We start from the raw sequence: 23,477 nt of genomic DNA on the forward strand, positions 1-23,477 counted from the left end.
AGACTGAAGGAGTGAGAAAAGTCGCTACATCCTGCTGTGGTTTTTCCTGAAGTATGGGGGAAGGGGGGGGGGGGCAGTGAAGGGCACAGAAACCTGGCCTTGTGGGGAGTTCTCGAAAGTGTTAAAAGAAATGAAGGCAGGTGATGGGATGGTGTTACTCGCCTCGGTGTGGGAGAGGTAGCGCTGTACGCTGAGGTGAAAGGAGTGATGGGATGTGAGCGTGTGGGGAAAGCGGCTCTTAATATCGAGGCTTAGGCAGAAGTATTGACTAAGAGGTGCAGACAAGGATGGGGGTTCTTTATCTACATATTTCTCTTTGCATATTTAAGCCCTTGTCAAAGGATGCATCATCCGTCCTCTGACAAACAAAACAGTTGATAAGGCGTGTGTGTGCGTGTGTGTGTCTGTGTGTGTGTGTGTGTGTGTGTGAGACAAAGACAGAGAATACAGTATCTGTTGAAATTTTTCATTGGAGTATGTGGGTGGGTATTAACAACCTGATCTTAGCGTGATGCGCTTTCCTCTAAATCGCTGTCCTTTTTTTACAATAAACAAAGACTCAGAAAAACCTACACAGATTGGATAAAGACAAGCATCGGAATAAAAGACAATGAGGGTTTTTTCCCCTCTCAAGAACAAAAATACAAACATACGACAAGACCTGTAATAACGTGATTTGAATGGTGAAAACTTAGATGTGTATGCTTGCTTAAATTATATTTGCCATGGTAGCATGAAGACTGAAGCTAAAAAAAAATATAGGAACACAAAAAATAAATAAAGTGAAACATAGGAGGGATGTCATTGTGTAAAAGCGTGACAAAACTGACGTGACGGTCTTTGGGGTTTTCTATCTCCCGGGGAGGACACGCCAACCAATTTGACGAACGGGGCTGATTGTCAGGACCCAAAAAAAAACAATGTGGCGCTTTTATCGCCAAGCCGAGGAATCTGGATCAAAAGTATTCAAAGCATGCGCCAGAATAAATGCAGTCCAACATGCTGGGACAACAAAACCCCCTCACTCCCTCCACCCCTCATCTTTATAAAGAACTTTCCACATAATGACAAAATGAGCTGTAACTCCCGAATCACACACTAAGCACTCACCCAGGGTGGTATGTCTGTAACTGTCGAGGGGGGGGGGGGGTCTGGAATGCAGCAGTCCCTATCAAGACAGCAGCCTCTTTTCCAAACTAGTTGCAACTTGTCTTAAAAAAAAAAAAAAAAAGAAGAAGCTGGGAATCATTGTTATCTTTCTCTTGTATTAGCAATCATAACAGAGCTATTTCATGCAGAGGAGGGATGGGGGGGTGGAGGGGGGGGTGGACGGGTGGAATCCCCGAAGAGCCACACATTAAAAAACGAGACAGGCCTCTTTTTTTACTGGCGACAGTCTAATAAATACATTTGCTGGCAGCTAAACAGGTATTTACTCTGCTCCCTACCACAGGTATAATTTCACTGTTTGCTGAGCTGTTATTTTGCTACAGAGATAATTATCGAGGTGGTAAAGAAAGACGATTAATGGTTTTAGCCGAGATATCAGTCTCAGCACAGTGAGGCACGGCCCATGCTCTTAACACCCAGCAAATGCTCAACAGTAGAGGTTTTTAAAAATCGGCATCTTCTGCTGAGACGGTGTTACAAACACACAGAGGCTCTGTTTTCTGTTTGAGTGGCGACAACACTTTCCCTGGTCATTGTTACTTTCCTGTAAGCAATCAAACAGAGATTTAGATGCTTAGCTCCATTTGAAATCAGAGTGGTGAAGCAATATGGCTTCAGAGCAAATAGAAAACAAAAAAAAATCAGAGGAAAGAAATCACCTGGGCTCTCTCCAATGTGCAGACTTAATTGGTCTCGCTGGGTCACGGGGCGAACTTTGTCATCTACTCTCGGCTCTCGTCTGACAACCTGCTCCGCGACGTCTGTTATCCTGAGACTGACTCACTCGGCGACACGCAGCCGCTGTGTTGTACTATTAACTAAGCCGGTCTACAGGGGTACAAGGTTTAACTGGTGATACACAGAAGTCGCCGTCCCTCCTGTCACACAGCTTGCACACCTGCAACCCGACGACCTGAAGTGACAGTTGAAGGACTGTGATGCAGAATGTGTCCCTGGGATTTAGAAGGAAAAAGATCCCTTGCTGTTTATGAACCTTACAAGATGATTTCCTGCTAGTACGATACTACACTAAAGTCAATGCAGCGTGCACTAGTTTCGATTAGTTGCAATGAAAACAAAACTAAGCTCTGGGGGGGGGGGGCGGAATCTGAATGTAACAATGTTAAACCTGCAAGTTAGAAGACGAGAAAGTGGAAACACTTTGGTGTATTCCGAGATGTCTTCCTAATTGTAAACCACAAAAGGGTTATTGTAAGAACTGTGAACATGACAGAAAACATTCAAAGGAATTAATTAGGCGCTAATAAGCTGCGGCAGATGTTACGGCTTTACAGCTGCACGTGTGTGACCTGTGTCGAACGCAACGCTGTCGCCATCCTCACACTTTTGATTCTTATCAATCCAGCCAAACGAGTTTACCTAGAGACTTGATTTTATTTTTATTTTTTTAACAGACTGATCTGCTATTGGACATTTGTTTGTGTCACTTTTAACAACCACAAGCTGATCAAAAAATAAGTGTTTCTAATGAAGACTCAGAGTAAAACCGAGAAGTTTTTTTGGGTTTTCTGAGACTTTCGTCTTGTCTGAGGACTTTTTACAAGAAGTGATGCATGGCAGCCTGAGACAGGAAAAAGGCTGTGTGTCATTGCTGTCAAAGACACTGACCATATAAGCCACAGCATCGTGCACCGCCACAGATCTGCAACGGTAAAAGGATAGAGAAGCACACCGGTGCTGTGTCGGTAACCTTTTTTTTTTCCATGCTGAGGGGAAAAGGTTGACCTCGTGATCACGTGAGCGAGGTCAAGCATGGCCCCCCCACCAGCAGCAGCAAGATGATAAACAACACAGGAGGCCGAGTGACACCGGGGGCCGAGGACCGTTTCAGAATAATTCACCTGATCAAAGTTTCTGATTTAATACAGACATCTACGCCTTTATGTTATTGAGATTTTCTCCTCACTCCATGATTATTTTCCCAGAGCATCATGGCTAAATGAGCAAATATAATCCTCATGACAGATTACACCCAGAATACAAACTCTGAAAAGTCTATTTCAGGTGAGTGTGTTCATGCTGATATCTACTATGTATAAATAATCAGAGGGAAAGCCACTGGCCGTGTCGATGTGTGAAATGTCAGCTATTTTCTACAGGAGCGGAGAGTGAAACCTTTACAAAACCTGTAAACCACAGCACATCAGTGCCCACGCAGTTTTAAGATGGCAATACATCTTCTCATAACTGCTCTCTCTGTCTATATAGCTCTCAAACACACACATGCACACACACATACACACACACGCAGGTCTGGTTGTACCTGAAATTACTTTATCAGCACTGTGACAAAAGCCACAAGGCGGACCAAACAGCATTCTCCATATCATCACATCACACCAAGTCTTGCAGAAAGAAAACAAGAAATGCATTAACTGTTTGTTTCCCTGTCACTCTGTTCCACCTTTAGTTTGTTTGACTTTGTTGAGCTCAGCCAGTGCTTCATGCCACAGCAATGAAAGTGTTGAAGCAAGTTGACACGTTATTAAATGGTAAGTATATGGAGAGAAGAAATGAAGCGGCTCTAAGGGCCCTAATAAAAAAAGTAGTAAAAGTAAATGGGCACTTGGACTGTAATAGCTTTAGCATTTCTAATGGACATCATGTCAGCGCTTTGGGAACAACTGTGTGGCTTGTCAACACGCACTTCGTTATAATGAGTCAAAAATAAGAAAGTAAAATGGAAAACCAAGTCTTGACAAACAATGTAAAGAATAAAAAATAAAATGTCTTTAAGATTCATAATCTGAGGGGGGGGGGGGGGGGTTCTTAAGCAACTTTAAAACCCTGAGGTCGGAAGCAGCGGTGGCTGCAGCATCACTTCTTGTCCCTGCGCCGCGCGCGCTAAAGAAGTTGTTAAATGAATTAGAGGAGATGGATGTACTTAACCCCGCGAATATCACGAGTGCTTTGCTTATTCGTGCAGAAATGACACAGGCCTGTTTCTGCAACAACTACAAAAAATGAAGTCCTAAATGCGTTCCCACTAAGCATGACATGCATATTCTATATTTTTCTTTCTCCCTTCTTTATGAAATATTAAATCCCAGCAGCCACTTTTGCTCTGTGTGGGTTTAAAGTGATTTGGAAGACGGGTGTTTGAAATAGATTTTAATTTCTTTAGAACCGAGTCGTTTATTCTTCTAATTCCGACGGAGATGCACCTTATTTTATTTTATTTTTTTACGCGTCGTGCGAACATTATAAATGTGATTTCAAAACATATGCAGAGACAGTATGAAGACGCACGTGAAAGCCTAACAGCAGAGACAGATCACAGAGAACAAACGAACTGCGGGACCGTACCTTTAAAGTCAGCAGTCGCCCGACCTCTTGTTTTCCATCAAAAGTTGAGGAACCTCTTGTTACTGCTCCACGACGAGAGATCCCAAAAAAATAGGCAACTGCTCTGTGGGAGGAAAAACTGTGTTTGGTTTTTTTTAAGTCAAAAGTCCTAATGAAGGAGGAGGAGGAGGAGGAGAAGAAGGAGGAGGAGGGGGAGTCGTCTTGCAGAAAGCGCACCGGCGGAGGTTGAAGTTGGGGAGCGCAATGGCTGCACGGCGGATGAAGCGCAGAGATTGTGAGCGACCGTGCGCTGCGGGCAGCGGAGGTGAAGTAGAGGAGGGGAGAGTAGCGGCATGTGCACGAGGAGGGCTGCTTTGAGAGGGGGCGGCAGGTAAACGAACCGCCCCTCCCCGTTTTCTGATGCTCAAATCGATGATTTGCCAGCTGTGGCGCAGCTTGTCTCATTGCCCCACTTTGGTTTTTACAGCCGCTCCTCTCCGACGCGCTGCTCTCCGGGGACACACAGAGAGACAGAGACAGAGAGAGAGCGAGAGAGAGAGAGAGAGAGAGAGAGAGAGAGAGCTCTCACACTCATTCATTTTCATATTTACACGCCACATGTTTGCATGTCAAGAAGAAGGAGTAGAAGGGGGAAAAAGTCCGCTAAACAGTAGATTGCGCGCAGCAGCGTGCGTTTTGTTCCGTATGGAGTGGAAGGCTGTTGTTTGAACGGCGGAGGGCAACCTGCCAGCTTTCCTCCCCGCACACCTGAGTGGAATGTAAAACCATAGAGCCCGGTGAAGTCTGCTCGGCTTTACATTAGCCCACATCAGATGATCCCACAGGTGGAAAATAGCGGTTTAATTAATACAAGTCGATGTGTTTGAATGCCGAAGTGTGCAAACACACAAAAAAAATAAAAAATAAGTTCGATGCTTGTTGAGAGAAAGGCTAACACTGCAGTCTGTTCTGTTGCTCTGTTTGCCGAAAGCTATTTTCCCCATTAATTCCTCCAATTAAAACAAGGCTTTTTCAAAGTGGGAAATAATTATTATTACGACTTTTCGGAAGTGAACATTTGCAATGCATCATTATTGACGCCGACTTACTATTCTTTTTATTTATTTTTTCCCAACGCCAGCTGTTGCTTTTTTTCTGTGACAACTTAGTTTAACTCCGGCCATCACATACACGCACACACACACACACACACACACACACACACACACACACACACACACACACACACACACACACACACACACACACACACACACATAAACACACTTACCCTCTCCATCACATATAAGAATCCTGCCGCGGGCCTATCCAAAAAATTAAAAAATAAAGCTAAAGGAATGCAAATTTGTTAAAAAAAAATAAAATTACGTAGAGAGCAGAATAATTAGATTTTTCTTTTCTTGGACATCTTTAAGAACACAGCCTACAGCTGAATCCGCCGAGGCACCGAGGACAGGGACAGATAACGGAGAGACGCCCTCACACTGTCTACATGCATTTGGGCTTTTCTCATTGATATTCAGCTGTTACTGTATTGACTGCTGTATGTAAAGTGTAGCATATAAGTCGCTTTTTTTCTTACTAAAGTCTGAAATTAGACAAGAAAACTTTAAGTTCCTGAGAGTGGTAAATTAAATTACTCTTAATAAAGACATATTGACATATTGCGACTGAATGGAGAGTAAGAAACCTCTTTTCATGATGATTCTACCTCTATATGTTATATAGTAATGTTCCCCACTATAGATTAAAAATGCTCTATGCATGAATAAACAATTCCCCTTCATTTATTCTGGTAGATTTCATCATGTCTTTGTAGATGTACGTGTGCGTGTGTGTGTGTGTGTGTGTGTGTGTGTGTGTGTGTGTGTGTGTATCATATTATGGTTTGAATACACATGTTTTGTGTCGTGTGTTTTGGATTTGCGTGCACCCTTGCACATATGTATGCTCATTTGTTGTGCATGTGCTTTTTTTTTGTGTGTGTGTGTGTGTTAAAATGATTGACAGTTAGCATCTGCAGACAGGCTAACTGCTCTGCACTAGCAGGTGTGCAGGAGCCCACAGGTAATGCAGCTGTTTACTTACAATGTGAGTGTGTTTCTCTTACCAGGTTTAGCATAAATAACACACTGATCCATTTACGTGTACACTTAATTTACACGTCCCATTGGAAATAAAATTAGCAAGGTGAAAAAGAGCTAAAGAAAGCAAACACAAGAGAAGACAAGGTGAGAGCGGCAGAAAAAGGTTTTTGGTCTGAAAAAGCGTTAAAATCATTCCAATGGTCTGCAGTATATTCATCAGAGGAGACACAGAAGGACTGGAGCCTTTATCGTAAGCGGATCCATACAAATACTTCTCAGAAAAGTTCATTTGTTGTGGTTTTGGGACTCCACAAAAGTTTCATTATGAAGCATCTGAGATCTGGATTTAAATAAAAAAGAGTGAGATAGAAAAAAAATCACACCCTCACACATGCACACACACACACACACACACACACACACACACACACACAAACACAAACACACACACACACACACACACTGCATATGATTCACACCAGCTCTCTCCTGGGAGATTGAATGTGAATTGAAAAGTTCCAGTAAAGAGATTCAAATTTCCTTTTTGCATAATTATAAATTCATGCTAAGTTAGGGATGTTTTCATCATTACGGACAACAGCTGGTGACTTCAATGCAGCTTGTGTTTTATCCAACAATTCATGTTGCAGCCTCTGAAGCCCACATGTGCTGCAGTTGTCACCTTGACCACAAGGGGGACCGGTGTGTCTCATCCTGAAGAAGGCAGAGTGAGAGAAGAGGAGAGAAGGGCAGCTAATGATGGCCACACTTTTTTTCTACTTTGGGTTCTAACATGTTTGCATCGGGCTGCTTGTGACAATATTTAGGATTCTTTAGATTTTAAAAAAGCAGCAGCAAACCCCTGGCCTTTGCATTCAAACACAGTGAAGATTATTAATGAGTCAGCTACGCGTGGGAGCTGTGGACACGTTTCAAAACGTCAACACTAATTGATAATGTGCATCTATGTTGCCGAAGCATAAAAAGGGTAAAGCACAAAAAAGAGAACCAAGTGTGTGTATGTGTGTGTTTGTTGGTGTGTGTGTAAACAAATCAAAGCAGACCTTGAGCTGAGACATTTCAATCATCTGCACTTTTTTCTTTTCCCCCAAAAACAATAAACAGCACTTGGAAAATTACAAGGGGTATACACCCCAGAATTAATCTTTCCAACCCATAACTAAATAGAGAGACACTGTTGCTTCTCCATCAAGTGGGTATATTTTAATTACAGGCTATTGACTACTGAAAGTAATTTGTCTCAAAAAGATGCCCAAGAGCTAAAAGACAGACGTCTCGTCTAAATGTGGAATGCTTAGCCACTTTATTTTTTTGCTCTGGTTGTGTGGTTAGCCTTGGCAAAAGTCTTCAGTAGCTCTTTTATAGTTGCTCACTTTTTAAAGATTAACAAGGATTCCCGAGGAGACTAAAACTTGTCTATTGGCTTGATCCGGGGTAAGTACCCCCCTCTGATCACCTCAGCAGAAATTAAAATTGAAGTGTGGATTTCTGTGTCTTTTCCTCCTCGCTTTTCCACTCAGCCCCTCTTTGAGTTTTGAAACATTGGTACTTCACCTCTCAAATGAAATTCTATTAATCTTCATTTGCATGCTGCCAAGGAGGACAGTGGAGATGAGAGCCAATCAGAACAATAAAAGCTGACCCACAGCGGCACCTCCAAAGCGCACACGCCTCCAGCTGTTAATGATATGTCAGTCAGCTGGGCGAAAGAAAACTACCCACAAGTGTATTGACTATCGGGTGGGAACTGTCCCATCAGCTGTGGCAGCTTAATGTCACTTAGTACATCACTGCATAGGGAGAGCATCAGCTGAACATGGGTGGCATCTGCCCAGATGTTAGAGGACTCCATGAGTGGAAAGTTGCTGGTTTCACTCTACAGGAATACTGAAGTGTTTCTGAAACACTCTCACCAGAGATCACCTGTCAATCAAACTGTGAAGGCTGCAGTTTGATGCCTCTTCTCATAGTTTCCTTTTAATTAGACCAATGGTTACCAAAGTGGGGTCTGTGGATGCTCAGGGTGTGTTTTAGGGTGTCCCCGGCAAAAAAGGGAATCCATCTCTAACTTCATCCATAAGTAACACATGACCCATTATGATCATGGGTTTAATACACTTTCTGTAATAAAACATCTTTAAAGCAAATATCCTATCAGATGGTTGGACCCTTGGATGGACAAATGGGGGTCTTAATTTGCGTCAGTTTAGGCCCTTCACATGAAAAAGATTGGGAACTACTGAGTTAAACCATTGCCGGACCTTTTTCCACCGCACCACATAGGAGGGTCTGGCGCGTCTACACAGCATTTTAGGATGGGGGGAAAGTGGAACGTCGTGGACATAGACTAGACCGCCTATAAAACGTGGATTATCTTTAGATTCTTACCCCTTGACCAGAGAACAAATCCTTTGAACAGGTGGATCAACAAGGATCATTGTTAAACTAGCTGACAGTTTGGTAAATTCCGCTTTTGAGTTTGCATCACATGGTATAAAATAAAACTTTATGGATCCCCAGGAGGGATGTTCTTTAAGTCGTGAGACTATTTGAATGTTGATGCTATGTATTAACTGTTGCCTTAGTGGGTCGCAACAGCAGTCCTCAAATTTGATTTTAATTTATTTTGTTGGTTGGTGGATTCTTTGACAGCAATTTTTCCCTATTGTAATTATTTCTCTTAACCATGGACATTTCTGACTGTAACTTGACCTGCAAATATTTCCCAACCATTTTAATCATTTCTGCAGTTTTTATCAATCTTTCGGCTTTGTTAGGACACAGATACATATGCATTTTAATCAAATGTAAAAAATCTACATTGACTTAGAGAGAAAGAGTGAGTTAGAGTCACTAACAAATTGCCATGTTTTTTTTCTCTTGGGTACTTAGTGAGGAGTTATCGCCTAACGCAGTCATTCACCCAAATGTCCCACTGTCGAGAGAGAGAGAGAGAGAGAGAGAAAGAGCTTTGGTGAGCGTGGGCAAACTAAACAGATGTATCAAAAGATTTTTACAATGTTGCTTCAATGCCTATTATAAAGTGTGCAAAAAATGATTTTTGTCTGCAGCTGTTCTGAAGATAATGATACTGTAACAGAGGTTAGTGGAAAGAATGGACAGACGCTTCAGCAGTGCATGTGTGCTGCTGGATATCATGGATAATGCACATATCACATGGGAATCTATATTGTCGAGTAATGTGTTTATGTCTGAACTACCAGCTAACGGTATTAAATCATTAAACAAAAATGATTTACTTTAAGAGTGATTCCACTGGCCTGCAAAAGACATTCGACTCACACATTTTCTGTCATGGCAGTGTCAGGAGAGAAGTGCATGTTTGAGATGTTTTCAAATCAACGTTGCAACGTTGACCTTGAGGTTCTTTAACCTTTGGTGGGTTCTATACTAATGGCGGTGAAGAAAGATGCAAGCGATGTCATTTGGTCCGTTGTGTCAACACTGCCGAATATCCAGAAGTTAAAGCCTGAGCAAGAACCATCTTTGCTGAGTTTTGTTGGTGGCCATGATGTTGTAGCCCTCCTCCCCACGGTGTTTGGCAAAAGTTATTTTTCTAGCTCTGTTAGTTGTGAAGGAGTTGGCTAAGGCTAACGCTAGCAATGCTAAGCCGACGTCACGACCAAACATTGGCAATTAGTTATGGCAGATCCAGATCCAGAGTTTTAAACTAAACAGTACCCGCCTTCAAGGAAGTTAACACATGTTAATGGAGAGTGGCCAGACTCTCTGTACAATGTGCCAGAGACTGGTACTAATGGTGCTAATGTGCCAGAGTCTGGTAGGACCAGGCTACATTACAACCAAGCTCGGTACAACCACTACAAGAGGAAAGTTCACATTAGACTTATCATTTAACCCCTAGCTTGTTTGTGTCAGGCTTGCGAACATGGTTGGATGTCGGGCACGTCAACCACTACAGAGCCATGGGAGCCGCAGCGATACAGAGTCTCTGTGTTTGACATGCATCTAAATGCAGCACTGCCGTCACAGTGAGACACCCTATCTCCTGGAGAGTCTATTAGCTGTGCTTAATTAAACAAATGTGATTAGACTGATCCAAACTCACACAACTGAATCCCCGGTAAGGAGTCAGCCATCAGAGGCGGCTGCAGAGAGAAAGTCGAGTCACGCATGGCTTGGCTTTATTAATAGCGCCTATTACACACTAATGTACACCTCGGCGAGCTGCAGGGTTAACGTGTGAGTAGCAACGTTTTCAGGTCCACTTCTGAAGTTTGTCAATCAATCACAGTTTAGTGCTGGCTGTCAAGAGAAAATGATGCTCGGAGTATCAGGATAAAGGTGATAAAGAAATAACAGATTGATTACTGGTAATTTAAAGTGAGATATGTGGGTGGGATTTATCTACGGCTGTCAGTTGTAACCAGGTGGAAAGCAACAGGGAAATTTTCACTAACTTGTAAAAGATGAATCACTGACAGAGACAGAGAAAGATGAGAGAGAAACTAAAGTAACTTTGTGTGCTAATAGTTTAGGGGGATTTTAACTCTGAGTCATTTCAATTCGCCATCATGTGTAAACTCTTTCTGTCAAAAAAAATATAACTTGCAACTCAGAAGTACTCAGTTGAGGATAGAAGTCGCAGAAAGACGCAGAATCTCAGAAACTCAGTTAAAGTTGAACTTCCTCTGCCCTCTGCATCTCCTGAATTTGATTGTGCACTCATTACTCAATCACAGACAACCTACAGTGGACATTCAGAGCAGTGCTATTTAGAACAATGGTCTGTCTATGTCTGAGTGAACTGAGGGGCTCTGGTAAGCCACTGCAGGTAATATGGGTCTGATATGTCATTGGAACGTCAATTCAAACTAATGAGGCCTTCAATAGTTTCTTAAAAAGGTTCAGGCAGTTCACCAAGTATTGTTCATTTAAATGATCTATTTAAAATTATATCTTTTCAAAGTAGCTGCGTCCTGTTATCGGCCACTATATAAACAGCTTCTTCCACAACCAGATTTACATATCAGTCGTTACAAACTGCAGTGAAATTCTACGCCATTTAAGTTTCTATATGTAATGGTTTGGTTGTGTCTTGTAGAATAATTCTTCACTCAAATACCTTACAGTATATATCCCAGAGTGCTATTTTTAGGCATTTGCAACTCCTCTCTTAAAAAGTGACTGTTAAATCATAGATTAGTAAACGTCATAAAGCACGGCAGGCCATGAAGCTTTAGATTCCTCCACAAGCAAAAAAATGATGAGTGAGTTCGTAGTCACAGGCTATAGGATTTTACTACCAAGACTTAAAACTTACGACAATATTAAACATGTTTGACTTTGTCGGAACATCAAGACAAGAAAAAGACTGACTTAAGACAGTCACACTGAGTTTTATGACCACCTTACAACAAGCAATTGACACGATGGGAGTGCGCCCCAACTTTAGCGAGACTTTTATGATTTCATTTTCATATTGGAAATTTGACTACGACAGCGGAATCGCTTGAAAAGGTGTTTGGTGTATGGTCGGCATAAGTGGAAAGCTTAGTGAAGAGTCATGACAGGATCGAGGTAGAGGGGAGCTGCTCTCCTGAACAAGCACAACTACTCGCTGCTGAGTTGTTGATGGTTAAGATTGGTCGCCATGTGATTGGGGAAGCCACAGAAATCAAACTGATGAGCAAAATGTAAGAGCATATTTCATTGGTATGTGAATTGCCTGGCTCGGGCACCTCTTTACAAGCAGTAAACATACAACATATCTATTAAAAGAGTAGGTATGAGAAACATCAACTTCAAAGTTTAATTATCCAGACTGGGCCAATAAAAGACTTTAGATAAACTTCCTGTATTAACATCTGTATCCTCTATCTTAAAATACAACGTGTTCTATTTGACAACAGGATGACATTACTGTAGGTGCAGCAGCCTGTAGAGCACAGTACAGGTTTGTAGACTGGAGGTAGCTGGTAATCTCTGCAGCAGAGTTGCAGAACATGGATGCAGAAATAACAGCTCAGTGTGTGAGTGTAGAGTCACATGATGGTTCAAATGCTGTTTCAGAGGCTCTTGCAACCTGAAGAAATCTGTGAAGGGAAAGCCAGATGTCTGGAAATATTTTGGCAGTCAAATTGTCACAGTCAAATATATTAATATCAGCTGCATGTATCAGCCCTTAGAAACCCATATTGGTTAAACCCCTACAGCTATGACCACAATACCAGAGATACAACCTGTCAACCTCTCTTGCCAGCAGAAGTATGTCTGCAAAATGTGCACATTTTTGGCAAAGAAATTAACAGATATTTTAAAAAAGTTGGCAAAAGAAAGGAGAAATAAAGAAATACATTTGCCTAAGTTCATAACTAATATGACAAACCACAAAGTATTGAAATATTTGGATTTTGTTTGGTAAAAAATATATATCAAAAAAAGCGGGAGGGGACAGTGATGTCTATTCTAATAAAGAGGCAAAAAGGAGGAATAGAGGATGACGCTACTTTGTTTAGTTGAAGAACCATGTCATGGTCCTACATAATTATGTAGGGCAGGTAGGCATGAACAGGGCACACCTGTTTAGAGTGAAAGGAAGTGTGTGTGTGTGTGTGTGTGTGTGTGTGTGTGTGTGTGTGTATGCGTGTGTGTGCGTGTGTGTGTGTGTAAAATAGGGTACTTTGCAAACAGGTTTGACTTTAAAGCATCAAAACACTGAAGCATAGCATTAAGACATTGATTAAATTACTGTTTTGTTAAGAGAATAATACAATACATATCATTTAGCTGACACTTTTAGCCAAAGCGACTTGAAATTATATGTTAGAGGCCACACACCTCTGGAGCCAGTAGGTGTTGAGTGTCTTGATGTACCGCAGGGGGAATCAAACCCAGATCTCCCAAAGCAAAGGCATGTGCACTTCTCCACCGCCACCACAAGAGAGAAGGCACGGCATTGTTAAACTGCTGTGTGGGCAAAGTTAAGTACACAAATGATGTTGTTAGGTGTACTGTATGTTTGCTGGAGAGGTTTAAATTGTGCAACTAAATTTATTCTCAATGGATGTAACTGCAGAACATACTGTGTTTTTTTGTAAAAATAAATGATTTCCTTTGATACATTATTATGAATAAACACATTCATTCCTATCCTATCTTTGTTGGGAGTCGCACATGCGCAATAGTTAGGTATCGTTAGCTAGAAGCTAGCGTTGCTAGCCGGTTAGCCACCTCGTTCTCAATGGCAAAGCACTGCTACAACACACCCAACTTCACCCTAATCTACAAAAGAAAATGTATAGAACTACTTATATAATAATAATGACAAGAAAGTGAATTTGTATAGCGCTTTTCCAGGGCATGGTAGAAAACAAAACAACACAAAACAAGATTCAGATGAAAAGGAGGGGGGACGTGGGGCTATGGATAGGCAGAGTTGAAGCGATGGGTCTTGAGGTCTGAGTGGAAGATGGTGAGAGACTCAGAGGTGCAGAAGGCTCTGTCCCCAAAGCTGCAGAGGTTGGACTTGGGGATGGAGAGGAGACCGGCTGAGGTGGATCTGAGGGACCGTGAGGGTTGGAAGGGGGGGGGGGGTCATTAAGGTATGAGGGGGCCAGATGGTGGAGGGCTTTGTAGGTGAGGACCAGGATTTTGTAGGTGATCTGGTGGTAGGTGGCAAGCAAACATCTACCGATCCATCGTCTGCAGGTATTCCACCCCTTGTTTAGAAGAAGTCTCGCAGCTTTGTGGTTAAGCTAAAGTGATTAGCACACACCGAATATTTTGGCTAATGACGTAGAGGGCCCTGCCAATTCTGACCAGCTCACCCAGAGACTGAAGGAAGGATACATTCAGAAAACCATATCTCACTCAAAACAGCATGGATGTATGCGTGAGGAAGCACTGGAGACACAAAATAACACCACAAGTTCCAGAAAAAGTGGTTATTTTATAATATGGGCCCTTTAATGTCCATGTATATAAGTTCTAACCAGGGTCCAAAATTATTCCCAACCACCCGCCAAATGCGAGTAGAAATCTACGTTGGTGAATAAAATGAATTGGGTTAGCCGCCATTGGCGTGCTGTTGAAATAGGCATACAATACTACAAACTCGTAGTAGTTAATTAACCACATTTTATTTTGCATTGACTCTGCACACCGTCGTATGACGGTCACTAATTGTACCAGAATGCTTTGATTAATCAATGTCCACCGTCGCTACGCTAATGCTTGCTTTATCGAGCCGGGTACCACAGACGTTGTGCAGTAGACCAACCTAAAACATGAAGACCATGGTGAAAGTATATTTAACATAATATGAACAGAGAGATGTACTTCGGCGCCGATACAAAGAGCTGCAGCGTTTGCCTCAGGTACACGATAAATAGTACCTGCTCGTTGGTTTGTGTTCGGTTTCCCCCTTAGCTGGTTGCCATTTGCTGATAAACCATGAGGTTAATTTTGGACCCTGGTTCCAACTGTTTTCCCTCACACTAAATTAATGAATTCGGTAAAACTCTTTCTCCAGCTGTTTCCCTTACCATGGAACGTAGAGGCTGCTTGTATCTTTTAACAGGGCTATATATGTACTGAACCATTTATCCAGATCTGCAATGCCATGTTATACTGTTGCATCCATCACATTACCATTAAGAATTGGAATGCCTTTAAGCCTCTTATGAACATCTCCTTTTTAGCCACCATGACTTTTGATACCAATGCAACCAGAAGAATTTCAAATTCTACATACATTTTTAGCAAAGATTGGCTAACCTAATTGTGTTCTTAATGTCTGTTGCTAAGCGAGTAAAGACACAGCAGGTTAGGAGAGTTGAATTCATTGTTTGGTGACTAAGTTAGGATGGCACCTGTGCATGAATTGAGAGCAACATTTTAATGCTCACTGTTTTAATTCTGTTACAGAGGCTTTGGAAATGGCGAGCTATAGCATTCTTCCACTGAATGTGACTGGATAGGGTGGAACGAATGCTAAAAATGTAACCGCTAGTCCATTTACCAGATTAAAAAAACAAAACAATGTAAATCAATGCATTACTGTGTGAGTTGTTTGTTCAACCATGTCGAACCCTGAATCAATGATGTGCATTGGGTTTAAGGGTCAGTTCACCCAATTTACACAAAATTATCCGTTTCTGTTATTTCAGCTGTCACACCAGTACAACAGATGTGAATGGAATATTAGTTTGGGTGCGTGCAGCTCTGAAAAGTTAGAAATTAAAAACAAAAAACAAATCAGCAAAATCTCTAGCTCGAAACTGTCCTTGTTACTCTGGATAACCTGTAATTTGGGTCAAGGTTAAAAAATTATTATTTCCCATAATGTAGTCCTTCATCAGACCCTTCCTGCCTGGTAAATGCATATGTCTTGTAAACTCTATGCCCCGTGTTTGTAACAAGTAAGTCAACTGATCTTCATATGTAAAACCTGTGTAATCTTTGTTGGGGTAAAACAGAACTTTTACCACATCCATGAGAGAATTCAGCTGGTTTAAAGAAAGTCACCTAAAAAATTCTCAGACCAGTTTAGGGATTTGTTTTACTGCACATGGAAGCACTGCTTCATTTTTAAGTGTGTACCGAAGTGTCACTGGATCATCCGTCAATCCGCAGACATCTCCATACCGCTGCGATGCATCACTTCATTCCCACAATCACTCATACAGTAAACCTCTGATCCAGCTCACACTCTCAAGTTGCCTTTGACAGGAGCTTAGCCACCCTGCCATCCAGCGCAACACAGCGGTGTAGAGAAGCCCTTAGGGGTGAGATATCCTCCACCCCGCCCCCCCCCCATCCACCTCCTCCCTAGTTGCCCCAGTGACAGTGACAGAAGTCTGTAATTGCTACCTCGTCAGACGGCTTCATTAAGACGAGCATTGTCTTCGCAGCTGAACGGCGGTGGATGGGGAAGAGAGGAGCGAGCGCCGAAGAGAGGAGAGAGCCCACAATGCAATTACTGCATCGTTGTGACAGGTGGGGCCTCCAATGCTCTGCGTCGGTGGGGCCCTGATGCATGTTGGGGAGCCACTGCGGGCTCGCATCATTTTTCACCCCCCCCTGTCATTAGTTGGTAATGATTGGATTATTTTGCAGATGAATCGCAATATATGTCTTGCTCACAAACATTTCCTGGCCGTATTAATCAAAACCATCAAGGCAGAGCAGTCAGAGCGAATTAAAAAAACAACACGTCTAGTTTAAAAATGATCGTGATCCTTCATCAGTGTGCCTTTAACCCTTTGATTGAGATTGTGTTTTGGTGTGTGCCATCTTTTAGTAATGTATTTGACAATATGACATTCTTAACAAATTGTAAAAGAGAGAGTTCTGCTCATACTGGACAATTCAACAGCACACAATGTACATCAGATGACAACGCTCACTGCCACGTTCATGCACGTAGACTTTACTCGTAGAACTGAGGTTAGTCTGGTAGCATGTTTACAAAGCACTATGGGCTATGTGAGCTCTTACAATGTGGGTTTGATAATGCCTTTTTTGAGAGTTCTTATGTTACAATAAACACATTTCAGTTGGAATTGATTAAGTTTGTTGTCTTTTCACTACAACAGCATTGAGCTGTGTCCTCTTTATTAACTACAATTTCTACAGATAGACACTCTCAACAGAGCTGCTGGAAGTAAGACGCACACATTTAAGTTTGAGGGAATATTCACAAAACTTAAACACAGAGAGTAACTTCTTCGTCAAATGTGGTTTTCAAAATCTGATTAATTAGAGGTTAAGTGTGATATACATATATTCAAGCAAATATTTTGCAGTAAAAGTAGTACTACCAAAAAGTCATTTGGCTGTCTCAGTCTGTCACATAGCCGTCATCTTGCAGGTTGTGGTGGTCACCCGGTTTTTTACCCGTGTAGTACAGCATAAAGTTAGTTTTTCCTATAAAAAGGGTTTTACCTAACATTAAGATTAACCATCCTGTAGTCACCTTGGATGGATAATATATTTTTTTTTAAGTCTCTAAACATAATCAGGCTTTTGCTCAGTCAACATCAATGAGCAGTGACACCGGTTTCAGTATAAGATGATATGCAGATTTTATATTATTTTAGTTTAAAAAAATAACAATACCTTTTGAGTTATGTTGCTATGTATGATGGTGCCATTAAACACACAGTCAAAGGTTTGTTCAGGAACTACTCTTTACTTAAGAAACAGTTGACCTGGATAGAAAGAGATGCTCCCGTAGAATTTTGGTAACTGCATTTACTATATATAGGGTATATATGTATATCCATATACTACACAACTGGGAAAATCATTTTATTGTCATTTAGGAGAATAAAACTTAATGCCTTTCATATTGGGTAACTTTGTTTATTAAAATCCTCATGTTTGAGCCTCAAATTCACTCTCATTTAGATGAAGTATCCTCTTGTTTCTGAATAGAGAAAGGGTAATGTGTGAAAGCAGCAACCTGACTTGCTCTCATTCAGTCCACCCCCAGCAAAACACATTCCTTTCATTCATCGAAATTCCACATGATTAAATTGCCCTCGGTGGAAACATATCATAGCCATCCACGGCTCTTGGACGGCTCCCATTGGGCGGTTTGGTCCATGCCAAGCGTCTTGGTTGGCCGAGAGCCTCCAGGGAGGCCGGGGCTTATGTCTCCATGGGCCAGTACGCCTAGAGGCCGTGTAGCCCTGGGAAATTTAGCAAATCTGGGGTGCACCTTGGCAATGGTGCACCCCCTCCCCTTAGCCTTAGGTCTGTCATAGCTAAAGGATGGCTAATGGTGGCCAACTGTGCAGCGAGTGGGTCTGGGGTGCTGGGGAAGCGTGTCTGTAGGTTCATCTGGATTGGCGTCGATAAGGATGTGCGGTCTTCGTCCTCTGCCTATCACTGCCATGCACAGGGTGGGAGCTGAGTGTGACGAGTTTATGTTTTGTGCATGTGTGTGTGTGTTTGTGCAACAGTGGCACAATGATGAGGGACTGGCAGACCATCTCCAGAATGCCAGCAGTGACTGATGCCACACCAGACATTCCTTTCAGAGAAAACGGCGGCATGGTCAGCACCATGCCAGCTTCCGCGAGCCCTCAGGACACAAACAACCATCCCCCCCCCCCCCCCCCCCCCCCCCCCCTTTCAAGCAAAGACATTGGCAGTGATGGCACAAGCTTCCAACGGATGTGTGGAACTGTCAAAATGGGAAAACAAACTAACTTTTCAGATTTATTTTTCTGTATCATTTTTTGTTCATTTGACTTTGATTAAGAACATTAGAACTCCAAAAGGCTGTTATGTTCAGTGCAGTCCTTGTGATAAAATCATTTGGACTGTTTTTGCAGATCCCAATTTCATGTACCCACATCATCTGCCTCTATTTGAAATGAAGGGCGAACACATGCTACACTGTTTGGTACAATTACAGTTATGATCAGATGACAGTGCTTCCTCATTAAAATCAGGCAAGTGTAGATATAGACTAAACTGACGCGCCAGATGGTTTGTTAACCATCTGAGAAGCCGTCATTGAAAACTGTTTGGGAAAGGGCAGGCACTTTCAAAAATTACCTGGCGTATTGGATGAACCATCCGTCCATCAAGTCTGCCACTGTTGTTTTGAACTGTTGCGGCGGTCAAACACACCCTAACCTCGTCCATAGCTGCCAATACCATCTCACCAGACGCCAATTGGTTCGGTCCACTGCTGCTCGGACACAAGTGCGTCACTTGAAGCGTGATCTTGTAATATCGCAAGAATACAGATGCCGTGCAAGGTAAGATTTAGACAGGAAATATGGGGAAAGAGGGCGCACGAGAGAGAGAGAGACAGAGATCGATATAACATGCCACAAAAGGTTCATGGAATGGAACTGGAGACGTTGCAGTCATATAGCATGAGTCTTAAACACTGGGCCATGACACCCCTACTCAATGACTTTGAACTGTATCCAAGTTTCTACAAACAGCTTTGATTATGCCTGAATGGCGATTCGGTTTCTACAGTCCACCTAAACAAGAACTGAATAAAGACAATAAAGTATGATAAAGACGCAAGATAAAATACTAATAAAAAGTGCTGTGCGTAAATACTTTTTATTTAGAGACGCAAATAGCAGGAGACCGGAGGATAGTTAGACCTGATCCAAAGAACAATCGACCCGAACAGACCCCAACAGAGCCGCATGATGCACTCCTGACTAACCAACAATATAATAATAATAATACTTTCTTATGAACAGGTGCAAAGTAGTAGAAGAAATTTCCAAAAATTATAAATTGATATGCTTCCAACCCCAATTTAAAAGAATAACAGAAAGTTCTGTTTTTACCTCCTGCACCAACAAATATATTAAAGTAGTCAACTGGACAATGGATAGAAGACAATCATAATATGACCAATTTTGTGAATCAAATTCCAAAAGACAAATGTCATCTTGGTGCATGATTTCTGTCAGACTAGCTACTGATTTCACAAAATATCTTCTTCTGCGGTAATCATGATGATCCAGATGATCACAGCTGACATTAAGTCCACTCGGATCCATTCAGATCCACTCTGCTTTTAGACATATTGACAGATCTGAGACTATGGCAGGAAAGCCTATAAGTCTAATTGGGCCGGTTTGACTGAGATCCCGGGTCAGGTTTGGGTTCTTCAGATCCTGTGTTGACCTTTAATTTGACCATGGAGGTGTTTATTGTTTTCTACTATATGCGTTTTAATGTTCATCACTTACCTGTATTGCACTTTGGATCAACTGTGTACAATATAAGTAGATTTAATAAAAACGCACATATTTTCTCATACTGGAAACTATCTGTGTTGTCCTCCCTCTCCTTACCTTTTTTTTGCTTATCCATGCAAAGCAAAACAAGAACTAAACTTATTTTTTCTTTTTACAGATATTCTAAAAATCAAATGCGAGAATCATTGTTACAACAAAGTTTGGGAGCTTGACTTGTGCTTGATTTCTAATTGTGCTTCACCTGTTGTTCAGTGCCATCCACTGTAATCACTTAGTTGTTCAAAATGTGTGACCGTCAATATTAAACGTTTTTGGGTAAAACCTTTGTTGTATAATAGGTGTCAAGTCTTTGTAGGTTTTGATACTCTTAAACTCTGTTCCTGGCGTTAGAGATTCATTGTGTACGACAGGTGAACATCATCATCACGTTCTGTATTTAGCACACTGGTGACGGAGATACGCAAACTAGACAATCCAATAAAAGAAGTCTAAAAACAGACGAGTTACTGTTGACAGTCAGGAGATTAAATCATGATTTTAAAAAGTGTGTTGGGCTGGGACTGACAGAGTGACTTATTTACTCTGAACACACAAGTTTTCTCATTCTGTAAACCATCCGCGTTGTCCACCTCTCCGTAGCTCTCTCTCTTTTCCATGAAACAAGAATCATGTTTTTTTAATTACAGATTACTAAAAGTCAAATGCAAGATTCTTTTGCAAACTTAAGTTTTAGAGCTTGACTTGTGATTGATTTCTAATCGCGCTGCACCTGTCCATTGCCTTACACTGTAATTACTAAGTTCAACTAATAGTAGTTCAACATTTTCTTTTCTCATGAATGTCAAGATTTAAATTTTTGGGGGAAATCCAGTGTTGTATGTGGGGTGTCTAGTCTTTGTACGTTTTAATAAGTCATATTTATACTACTTTTGACTGTACACTGAAAATAGCTGTGTAGCTGCAGCAGATCCAGGTTTTATACGGATGGGGCGGATACAAGAACTAGACCATCCAATTAAAAACAAGTCTAATGTTAGGTTCTTCCTTTCATATATTTGCTGGAAAGTCAAATTCACTTTAAAAAATAAAAGAAGAAAGCTGGAAATCCACACAGCAGAAGATATCATGAGCCGCCATGCACTCTTCCTGTCAGACAAGCCTCTTGCACTGTATGGTTTAGGGGTGTATTCAATCGCCAGAGCCCCTAATGCTCCACCAGGGCTTAAGTGATGACACAGAATGATTATAGCACAGTTAAATACCTGTTCTAATGAGCCAATTAGCCCTATTGACATCCATGGCTGTCTCAGAGGTGGAGCGAGTACCACGTACATGCTCCTTAATCAGAACCGATAACACCATTTAGCCTTCAAACGGTAATCCTGACTCCCGGGCTCTCTCTGGAATCCACTGTGATTTCTCTGTACTCACGCTGAGAAACTTCACGCCTGATTCATTTTCAATTCCACTCTTCCTGCACAGTTATAACTTAGCTGTGGTTTTACAACCATTATGACTGGGGAGTTTTGTTATGAATTTTTTCTTTTTTTGCACATGATGTTTCCTTGCTCAATATCTTTTGAAATGATTTCTGCAGACAAGATCCCTTTGGCACCCTTTGCTCTGACATTGTTCACATTTGTAATTAAACTGCAATGAACCAAGTTGTATTATTATTATTATTAATAATGAAAGATGTAAAAAGCAGACAGTGGAAAACCTTTATTCCCGGTTGATTTCCGTTTGATGGTCTACACAAAACGAAACTGAGAAAGTGGTGACAATGCTTCAGGTAAATTTGGGGCATTTCATTAAAAACATGCCACAACAAAGAGACTGAAAGACAGTTTTAGCTGCGGGCACTAGTTGAGTCACAATGGTGTGAATGTTTTGATATTATTCAAGTAACTGTAAAAATTATGCATCCTCAGCCTCTCGGCACCGTGAGAATATCTCAAGATGTGCATATGAAACCTTTTTTCTTTCTAGGTGTTGCATTGTTGCTGAGGTTTATCTAAAAAAAAGTGTGAAAAGAAAATCAGTTTGACCAGAGGCACAAAAAAAAAATCCCGCACTGCCTTCCAGCTCTTACAAAAGTTTACATAAAAAGATTTAAATGTCATATTCGAGGAAATGGGCAGAATTTATATTGAGCGCAGACAGGATGCACAGGCTTCAGTTTGATAGGGAATAAACGGAACATCTTCTGTATCTTTGTGGTTGAAGGAAAGCGAGAAAAGAAGAAGAGCTGAGGTTAAAGTCTGCTCATGCTCACTTCTGAGTAACAAACATCAAGGTCAGTGACACATCACACACATGCCAATATCCTATCACATAAATGCCAAATACACTTGCAGACACTTGAATTTTGGGCATTTGTATTTGCCAGTGCAAACACGCATGTACTGAGTTGCAACTCCTTCTTCCTCCATATAATAATATATATAAAAACACTCAGACCTAAATGAAAAAAGACTTTAACTTACTTGCTAACACACACACACACACACTGAACCCATGACTGCCACTGCCTCTTAATGACACCTCACTGTCACTCGCCTACACACACACACACACACACACACACACACACACACACACACACGCGCCATGCCCACAACACACAAACAACCTTTAAATTCTCCCATATACTCCCACACTTTCCCTCTGTACTGTATCTGTCTGTCTCTGTTGTTCGCTCTCTCTTTCTCATTTTTCCTCTGGCATAATGCATTCTCTAGCCTCAAACTTTAACCTAAACTTCACTTTGTATGTCGTTGTTTTTTAATTCTAAAACAAATGCACTTTAAAAAAAAAACGAAGGACTTTTAAAAACAATCAGCACACTCTTAAAATGTCCTCACTTTCCAAAATACACTACATATTCTCCCCACAAATGGCAGCCCTTTGCACAAATGTCCTCCTTGTTCGAAAACTTCCCAACTTTTCAAAATGATCTTTCGCTGAGGTCCTCAATTTTCCCAAAGTGTCCTCACTTTTCTTAAAACTTACTCACTTTTGGAAAATCTTCTATTGTTGAAAAAGTGTCCTCACTTTCCGAAAATGCCCTCCTTTTATGTGGAAACTGAGTATATTCGGTTTCCAAATATCACCTCTTAAGTCTTCAAAACTCAACCTGGTC

General features: G+C 41.5%; 1 protein-coding gene and 2 long non-coding RNA genes across 4 annotated transcripts in view; 1 reads left to right on the plus strand and 2 right to left on the minus strand.

Moving 5' to 3' along the window:
• LOC117945610 (DNA-binding protein SATB1) overlaps nt 1-4,958 on the minus strand; it is a 59,973-nt gene extending 55,015 nt beyond the window's left edge. Inside the window, exon 1 of one of the 2 annotated variants that reach the window (XM_034873191.1) lies at nt 4,498-4,958. The gene's annotated coding sequence lies outside the window, so the exon portion shown is untranslated. Of the gene's footprint in view, nt 1-1,829; nt 1,931-4,497 lie in introns of those variants that run through there. The other variant, XM_034873192.1, reaches the window with a different exon arrangement.
• On the plus strand, nt 1-14,519 carry LOC117945614. Its single transcript, XR_004656846.1, has 3 exons — nt 1-11; nt 442-449; nt 14,423-14,519. It is a non-coding gene; the product is annotated as an uncharacterized LOC117945614 (long non-coding RNA).
• The window catches only part of LOC117945615, a 21,054-nt gene continuing 11,654 nt past the window's right edge, over nt 14,078-23,477 (minus strand). Inside the window, exons 2-3 of the long non-coding RNA XR_004656847.1 lie at nt 21,695-21,702; nt 14,078-14,148 (exon numbers count right to left, since the gene is read on the minus strand). This is a non-coding gene — a long non-coding RNA (uncharacterized LOC117945615). The remainder of the gene's footprint in view (nt 14,149-21,694; nt 21,703-23,477) is intronic.

This window comes from Etheostoma cragini, chromosome 6, assembly GCF_013103735.1.
Source record: "Etheostoma cragini isolate CJK2018 chromosome 6, CSU_Ecrag_1.0, whole genome shotgun sequence".
Classification (NCBI taxonomy): Eukaryota; Metazoa; Chordata; class Actinopteri; order Perciformes; family Percidae; genus Etheostoma; species Etheostoma cragini.